Source organism: Eptatretus burgeri, chromosome 7, assembly GCF_056783735.1.
Source record: "Eptatretus burgeri isolate ZD-2024b chromosome 7, Ebu_testis_v1, whole genome shotgun sequence".
In the NCBI taxonomy this organism is placed as follows: Eukaryota; Metazoa; Chordata; class Myxini; order Myxiniformes; family Myxinidae; genus Eptatretus; species Eptatretus burgeri.
The window spans coordinates 34,892,961-34,902,959 of NC_140967.1; the positions used below are offsets into that span (position 1 = coordinate 34,892,961).

At 41.8% G+C, this 9,999-nt stretch overlaps 1 non-coding gene across 1 annotated transcript; it reads left to right on the forward strand.

Moving 5' to 3' along the window:
* Positions 1-9,428: 9,428 nt before the first annotated feature.
* On the forward strand, positions 9,429-9,500 carry TRNAH-GUG (transfer RNA histidin (anticodon GUG)). The gene has a single exon. It is a non-coding gene; the product is annotated as a tRNA-His (tRNA).
* The last annotated feature ends 499 nt before the right edge of the window (positions 9,501-9,999 follow it).

Below are 9,999 nucleotides of genomic sequence, written 5' to 3' on the forward strand. Positions count from 1 at the left end.
AGGAGGGATTCGGGTGTGTTGGGGTTGGTTAATGAGGGTAGGAAAGATCATGGTTTTGGATTGAGGATGATCTGAGATGGTGGTGGACAGGTGTGTTGTACACCTGGAGGGAAGAATGACGTTGAAGAGAATGTGGAAGCTGGTTCCACAAGTGAGCAAAAGACGAGGAACAAATGAATGTGAGCAGTGATCCTGGATTTATGCAGTTTCAACAGAAGGGGTTGATAGTGGACCGTGTGTGGCCTGCAGAAACCTGGGTGAACAAAGCACGGAAAGAGCAGAGGGTGCAAGACCAGAAAGAGGATGGAAGAAGACAGAGAGCCGACTGAGCTGTCTGCAATGGTAAAGTGATAAGCCTATAGATTCATTTTCATCGCAGGAGTTTACAATAATCTTGAAGGCCTTGGTGTCCACGGCATCAAGCTGAGCAAGATGTGAGGCAGGGGAGCCAGCCCATAGGGGGAGAGGAGTACTCCATCAAGCTGCGGAAGAGAGCCTTGTCAGTGGATATGAGTTCAGGTGTACCAAGGAAGGACTTTGAACGATGGCGGATGCCCAGTCGGTGGCTGGCTTTGGAGGCCAACTTTGAAATGTAGCTTACCCAAGAAAGATCATGGCTGACAGTGAGACCCAGGATTTTAAATGACTGAAGTTCCTCAAGAGGATCATTAAGAAAGTAGAGAGGAGAGTTTGCCAGAAGGTCCTGTCAGAGAGAGATCATGCAAGTGTGAGATTTGTCAGAATTGAAAGACATATTCCAAGTGTTTGACCATGTTGTGATTTTATCAAGGTCTGAAGAGAGGGAAGAGGCTGCAGCCTGTCTGTCTGAAGGATGAGGGATATCACGGCAGAGGGTGGAGTAATCAGCAAATAGATAAAGGTGTTTTTTCCAGAGAGTCAGAGAGATCATTGATGAAGATCGGGAATAGGACTGGGCCCAGAACGCTGCTATGGGGCAATTCAGCCTTGACAGTGAGAGGTGATGAAAGGATTCCATTGAGAGCCACTTGGCTACGATAATAGAGGAAGTCAGGAAGCCATGTGTGGAGTTGACCTTGGATGCCATAGCCAGAGAGTTTGGAGAGCAAGGCAGAATGCCAGACTGCATAAAAATCACGAGATACTGTACGTCCATAGAGATGGTCCTGATCTCATGTCTGAGTGTCTGACATTGAGGGCCTCCACACATTGTTGGGTGAGGAGAAGCAGCATGTCCAATGTGGAGTGACCAACTTGATGATCTGGGATGAGGTTGTTGGATAAAAAGTTGAAATCCTGAGATGAGGTTAAAATCCTTCCACAAAAGGTAGGATTTCATATCAACTGCAATGATGGATTCCATGATCTTGCTGATGATTGGAAGCAAGCTGATGGGTCTGCAGTTAAAGGGATCAGTTTTGCACCTTTTTATGTAATGCAGTGATGTTGGAGGATTTCCAAGTAGATGGAAGATGATTTATGGCAAATGATAGAGTGAAAAGGGTAGATGGTGAAACAAATGATAGGGTGAAAAAGAGAATGTGAAAGAGCAGCAGAGTAGATTTTTATGACATGCAAGCTGATGCTGTCTGGTCCAGCAGCAGAGTCAGAGTCGAGGGTTGAAAGAACCTTCTCAAGTACAAAAGCCACAGAGTCCAGGAACAGTTGACTATGACAGGGAAGGTTGGGAAGTTGGTTCCACAAGAAGTATCGAGAGTGAGAGGTTGGGGACACAAGATTTGGAAGCAAACACAGAATTGATGCATTCAGCCTTCTCACAAGTGGAGTTGACTGTGGTGTCATTTGAAGAGTGGAAGGGATGGAAGGAGAGAAAAATCGAGAGACAGACTTAACAAGGTACAACCAGGTTTTAGAGGGAGACAAATTTGAAAGTTCACTGTTAAGGTTGGCCAGATGTTGTATTCTGGCTCTCCTGAGTGGACACACAATTGTTGCAAACTTTTTGGAATGCACCGAGATTGCCTTTGGTCAGATTAGCCTTCCAGGAAGAGAAGTTGAGCAGTACATTTGCTCTGAATTTGGCGATTGTGCATGTGCAGAGAGGAGTAAGGTAATTGTTTTAGCCTGTCTAGCAGTCAAACAAAATTGAAAATCATTCCAAACAGGAAACACTGTTTTTAAGGACGCCACAGAGGACATAAACAACAGGCACAAATAACTAATGTAACATATTAAATAAGATGATGTAAAAGACGCTACATCAACAGCGGTGAACTGAATTTTGTTTTTCTACAACCTCTCAAATTGTTATTTTATTTCAATTGAGTTATATACATGAACACTGAAGAACACAAATCACCTTACTTGCAGCACTTTCAAAACTTTCCACTTAAAAGTACTTGGACAAAATGTTACAACATTAATTTGCGGCTTGTAGAACCTTCCCATGTCCTTTTCCTCAAGACTGCACGGGGTAAGGTGTTCTATAAACTATCTAGTTTTTTATTTATTTAAGGATAGTGCTGATTTGGCAGTTACTGCACTGTCTGGTAGTTTATTTCACTTTTCCACTCCTCTGGCTGAAGAAATATTTCCTGACATCCAGACAAGTTTGTTGCTTTATTAGTTTCATGGAATGACCTCGTACACGCTATTCTGCTCTTTCAATAAGTAACATAATTTATCGTGTCTATCTGGTATCATATCAGGAGATATGATTGAGATGTTTAAGACAATGAAGGGTATAGGCAAAAGTGCAGATTAATTATTTAGCAGAGTCAACAGTGACAGGATCAGGGATCATAGCCTGAGAGTAAAAAAAAGGAGAGTTAAGATGGTAGTAAGACAGGTGTTTTTTACTCAGAGAGGAGTTAATGCATGGAATGGTCTCCCTGGAAAGGTCATGGCAGCAGAAACAGAAGATAGGTTTAAATTGGAATTAGATAGGTGCCTGGAAGTTATGGAGATAGAGGGGTATGGGGATGTTCAGTATGGACGGGTGATCATGTGCATCTGTGCAGTGTTGTCTGTGGGGATCTCGTCACGGGGTGGTGTGTGGTAGATGTTGTGGGTTTCTCACAAAAGAAGTGCCTTCGCCCACTCCTGCCCACCCCCCAGAAAGAAAATAAACTCCAAAAAAAACAAAAACATTTTATGTATATATATTTTATGTATATATATACCAAAAACATTTTATGTGACCTATATGCCCTTTCAGCCTGATTTCCTGAAGAAATGGCTCCTAAAGTTTAATGCCAACAAACGTAATATCCTGAGAATAAGACCTGAGGAAAAGTATGACGACACCTTTGATGGCTCCATCATGGCTGGGGTCACTTAACAGCGAGATCTGGGTGTAATACTTTCATCCGACTTGAAACCAGCCAAACATATCAGCAGCACACATGCACCTAAGCTCGACAAAGATTAGGTATGGTAAAAATGCTGTTTACAGGCTTTTCTAAGAAAAAGATCTTGGCTCTTCACTGCTTCAAAATTATCCCACACAGGTAGAGCAAAAGTGGGTTTAAGCAGTTGGTTCACTCTGTCTGTCTGTCTGACAAACGTCAGTCGGTGATCGAGAAATGACTTAATTTCAATTGAACGTCATATTTTGAATACTGTAGAACATAGGTCAGAACACGAACCTGCAGATTAGCAGTACTTTGACTGAACTTGGCAAATGGTACGGAGACTCGTCCCTGACAAGCATGCACACTCGCTGAAAAACAATTGCTTCAGTCTCTGTCTGTCTGTCAAACAAAATTTTCAGCCTCTGTCTGTCAAACAAAATTTTCAGCCTCTGTCTGTCAAACAAAATTGAAAATCATTCCAAACAGGAAACTTACTGTTTTTAGGGACATCATAAAGAAAACATACAACAGGCATGAATAACTAATGTAGGGTGTAAAATAAGGTGGTGTAAAACAGAGTGCATCAGCGGCAGTAATCTTATGTTGCAATGTTTTTAAGGAGTCAGTGAGTGAGTCTGAAACCACTTGTCATTATCGCTTGAACCAAACACGCGATTTTGATGAAAATTGTTCACAAGCTTCATATCTGAGTGCATCAGCGGCAGTAATCTTATGTTGCAATGTTTTTAAGGACAGTCAGTGAGTGAGTCTGAAAACACTGGTCATTATCGCTTGAACCAAACACACGATTTTGATGAAACTTGTTCACAAGCTTCATATCTGATGTCTAACGAAGGTGTATTGACTGCATCAAAATTTGCGCTCATTAAGGGAGTCTACAGGTGGGGGTTGACCCCCCAAAATAGGTATTTGCTCTCTTCTCCGAAACTGCACATTCGATGAAACTTGACCACAACCTTAATCACCCGTAATGTACCAAAGTGTATCGACTACATCAAAATGTTCGCTCAAGTGGGTCTACGGGTTGGGGGGGGGTTATCCCCCAAAATAGGTATTTCCTCTCTTCTCCAAAACTACACACAAAATTTCAATGAAACTTCACCACAACCTTCATCACCCGTGATGTACCAAAGTTTGTTCATGGCATAAGAAAAAAACATCAGGGTCTTAGGGAATCTGTGGGTGGGTTTGAGTGACTGTTTCTCCTGATCCAGGTGAGCTTCAGGACATGAGGTTCTATTTTTATTGTTTCTACAGTCATTAATTTTATTTTTTTTTCAAATGAATTACACATTTGAACACTGTAGAACACAAATCGCCTTGTTTGCTCTTCCAAAAATCTTCAATTTTGCAGTACTTTGGCAAAATTCTATGCCATCCCGACCAATCATTTTTGTCGCGCGCTCTGAGGGTGGAGTAACAACGAAATGCAGACAAAATGGCAGTGCCTAGTGATAAAACCGCAAAGCATCAAAAAAGATTCTCGTCCAAAAGATGTTTTTTGAAATGCATCTTTTTCTCAAAGATCGTTGCAAAATCATCAGTTTCTACAATCAGACATGGCAGAAGCTTCAGCTCTGGACGGTTACGTTTGACCCATCGGCTTTGTATGGTTGCCATTGTGCCAGATATTCAAAGTCAACGAAGAAAGTTAATAGAGGTCGTGCTAAGAAACATCCAGCAAAAGTTTAGAAGAGCCTTCCCATGTCTTTTTTCTCTCAAGACTGCATGGGGTAAGGTGTTTTATGAACTCTCTTGTTCAACGATTGTTGGAGTATACTTCTGTTGTAATGGAACCAGAGTACAAAAAACATCAACTAAACGGCACTCAATAGAACACATACCTCCACCAGACTGAAGAGTTTACATTTTGTATCCCACTGATAGGCAGGATCTACATCCGCACCATCCATCCTTGTCACACACCAAATTAATTTGGCTTGTTCTTGTCACCCACCCAACTCATCCACCAAGTTTGGTCAGAACCCGTCCATAACCGTTTGAGATTTCGTGCTATACATCGTTTTTGGCCCCATCTCTCAATGGTGAAGAATCACTTTTAAGATCCAAATATCTGGATCTGGATCTTCACCAAACCTATTCAATTTGTCCGTGTCACACACACAACCTGTCCAAATCCGTCCATAACTTTTTGAGATATCCTGCTCACAGACAGACAGACAGACAGACAGACAGACATGAAAGCATAAACTCCATCCACCTTCGGTGGCGGAGGTAATCAGCCGGAGAGGATTCAATGCAACTGCCTCCGTTTGTGCAAGGAAGACATGAACTTGCCAAGTCGAGCCAGTTGAAAACATTGGATTGACCTTACAACATACTATAAATACTTGAAAGCGGAGTCCCACAGGGAAGTGTTATCGGTTCCCAAACTTTTCGTGTAATATGTCAATGACTTGCTAACTGAGATACAGAACTCTGTCCATATTTATGCAAATGACATAAAGATTTGTTTGTTTTTCCAAATATTATCTGGATGTGTAAAGGCTTTCCCACTACAAGCTTGTCTTTTGGGATTTAGCCTCCTTCAGTTACTTTAAAATGTTTTCTTCTGCATACCCGTTTTTTTCTTGAAGGAAATAAATGTTGTTTTGATTGATTGATTGATTGATCTATGGGGGAAGTCACAACCCTAGTCACACTCATTGCAGGAGGACCTTGACCCAGCTGCAAGATGGGAAGATACATCTGTCAACAAGGCCAATCAGATGTTGGGTCTTGTCAAGAGGATATTTTCCAGCTTCACAAAGGAAACTGTCCCACTCCGAAAGCAGACACCGATAATATCGAGAGAGAACTGTGAGCGACCAAGCCAATCCCAGAACTTGGTGAACTCGCATATCAGGAAAGACTCAAGACAACTGTATATGTTCTCCCTCTACTAGAGGCGACACCGAGGAGACTTGATTGTAGTGTGCAAGGTCATCAAAGGCCGAGTAGTCACAGAAGCCGAGCACTTGCTTGTTCCAGCGATGTCTCATGTAACTAGAAGACGTACTCTGAAGTTGTTTAAGGAGAGGAGTTGTACGGCTCTACAAAAGAACTGTTTCAATCAAAGAGTAAACTGAGAAATGGAATGGCCTTCCTCGCTTAGTGGCAGCTGCGCCACCACTTCGAATACTCTACTTAAGAGCAGGTTGGACAAACATTGGTCCTCCTCTCACCAAGTTTTACCTGAACTACCAACAAACATACACACCTCGCAATAAATGATGTTCAAGTAGTTGTGACGTGGAGCAACCCTATCGTTGGGATGATCGGAAATTTTAACAGGACAATGATGACGACGATGACGATGATAATGACGATGATGATAAGGATGACGACAACGATGATGACAAGGACGACGACAACGATGATGATGATGATGATGATGATGATGATAATGACGATGATGACAAGGATGACGACGATGACGATGATAATGACGATGATGACAAGGATGACGACAACGATGATGATGATGATGATGACAAGGATGACGACAACGATGATGGTGATGATGATAATGACGATGATGACAAGGATGACGACAACGGTGATGACAAGGACGACGACGATGATGATGATGATGACAAGGACGACGACGACGATGATGACAAGGACAATGACGATGATAATGGCGATGACAAGGACGACGACAACGATGATGATGATGATGATGATGATGACAAGGACGACGACGACGATGATGACAAGGACAATGACGATGATAATGGCGATGACAAGGACGACGACAACGATGATGATGATGATGATGATGATGATGATGACAAGGACGACGATGATGATGATGAGGATGACAAGGCCGACGACGACTACGATGATGACAATGATAATGACAATGATGACAAGGACGACGATGATAAGGACGACGACGACGATTATGATGACGATGATGACAAGGCCGATGACGACGATTACGATGATGACGATGCCGACGACCACGATGATGACAAGGACGACGACGACGACGATGATGATGACGATGATGACAAGGCCGACGATGATGATGATGATTTCAAGGACGACGATGATGACAAAGACGACGATGATGATAATGACAATGAGGACGGCGATGATGATGATAATGAGGATGATAATGAGGATGATGATGAGGATGATGATGATGACGATGATGATGATGAGGACGATGATGATAATGACTATGAGGACGATGATAATGATAATGAGGACGTAACGATGATGATAATGACAATGAGGACGATGATGATGAGGACGATGATGATGAGGACGATGATAATGAGGACGATGATGATAATAATGAGGACGATGATGATGATAATAATGAGGACGATGATAATGAGGACGATGATGATGATAATAATGAGGACGTAACGATGATGATAATGACAATGAGGACGATGATGATGATGAGGACGATGATGATGATGATGATGATGAGGACGATGATGATAATGACTATGAGGACGGCGATGATGATGATGATGATGACGATGATGACAACGCCGACGATGATGATGATGATTTCAAGGACGACGATGATGACAAAGACGACGATGATGATAATGACAATGAGGACGGCGATGATGATGATAATGAGGATGATAATGAGGATGATGATGATGACGATGATGATGATGAGGACGATGATGATAATGACTATGAGGACGATGATAATGATAATAATGAGGACGTAACGATGATGATAATGACAATGACGACGATGATGATGAGGACGATGATGATGAGGACGATGATAATGAGGACGATGATGATAATAATGAGGACGATGATGATGATAATAATGAGGACGATGATAATGAGGACGATGATGATGATAATAATGAGGACGTAACGATGATGATGGCAATGAGGACGATGATGATGATGAGGACGATGATGATGAGGACGATGATGATGAGGACGATGATGATAATGACTGTGAGGACGGCGATGATGATGATGATGATGACGATGATGACAAGGCCGACGATGATGATGATGATTTCAAGGACGACGATGATGACAAAGACGACGATGATGATAATGACAATGAGGACGGCGATGATGATGATAATGATGATGATAATGAGGATGATGATGACGATGATGATGATGAGGACGTAACGATGATGATAATGACAATGAGGACGATGATGATGATGACGATGATGATGATGATGATGAGGACGATGATGATAATGACTATGAGGACGGCGATGATGATGATGATGATGACAATGACGATAATGACTGATGAGGACGATCGACTTCAAAACACCTGCCCGCGCTTCCTTCTTATATTCCACCAAAAATCTCCATGGCTACTCCCTTCAACTCTGACGGAAAATTGGTCCACAACATCCATTCGAAACAACACATCAGAAGCATTCGATTCAAGAGAATCCTGAGATCGTTGCCAACGGACGGAAAGGGATAATTTCCCAAGTTCAAGCCTCACGACAGTGATAATCCATATGGTGAATCTTCCATTGAAATAAATTTACGAATAGTTGACGAGGTCAAGGTACTGTCCAACGAGCAACGAAACCGGAAATGAAAATTAAATTTCCCAGAAAGCATCACTGTGATTCTGTGAGTCTTCATTCAACATTAGCACAAGTAAATAAAATTGTAATGTTAAAAGAAGATTTGCAAAATCTACAAATATGTACAAACCCAAACTTTCAGCTTTAACGAAATACATTTTCCCAGAGCAATGCAAAAAGGAGGAACCACAGCCCCGCTGTAACAAACTTTGCTCAAACTCCCTAAATCGTCATTGGACGTTGGAAACGCATTTCGTGCACGATCAACGAAGAGTTGAGTGAAGAAGGTGTGGAGGAGGGAAACCTTGAAAGGAAAGAGGAAAAAGTCAAAAAGATTTGTTCATTTTATCATGAATTGTGAGAAAATGGTTTTAATCGGGGGATTTTTTTTTTTTTTTTACAGAACACGAATGATGTCGTTACATGAGCACGAGAGTACAACAATGAAAATATATTTTTTTAACATTTAAAGTACTTTGCGATAAATAAATAAAAAAGCACACCGACCTCATAATAAAAGACATTTTAGAAACTCTGTAGTCATGTTCCCACGTAGCTCGCCGTGATCGTATAGTGGTTAGTACTCTGCGTTGTGGCCGCAGCAACCTCGGTTCGAATCCGAGTCACGGCATTGCGGATTCAATGACACGGCAGTGGGATCTTTGTTTTAGTTTTTATATTTTCTATAAATGCTGCGCCTTATTTTTATGTTCTTGAGTATAAAGTCGATTATTTTTCCGTTCGTTTCCCTGTAACTTTTTGTGTCACGTGTTCATCGCCCAGCGCCGTTTCGCGCCTCTCGGCTCTTATTGTGAAGGTGTCCGCCTCACGACAGGTTTGCTGTTGAACATCATTATATATACATGTATTTCAAAAAATAACCCTTAGTGCATCTATTTATGATATAGGCAAAGATATGAGCTCGATTGAAGGTATTTTAATTGAGAATGGTAAGTGTAGGGTATGTGTTGTATTTAGGCGGTGTATATATTTATGGGAGTTGGTCTGTTCCTTCGTTTTCACCTGAAGCACCAGTTTAGAGGCACCTGGTGGTCGTTTGTATATGTTGTATTGCAGTTTACTGAAATACACCAGAGATCATTGAAGTGGTGTCATTGATCGGTCCGATC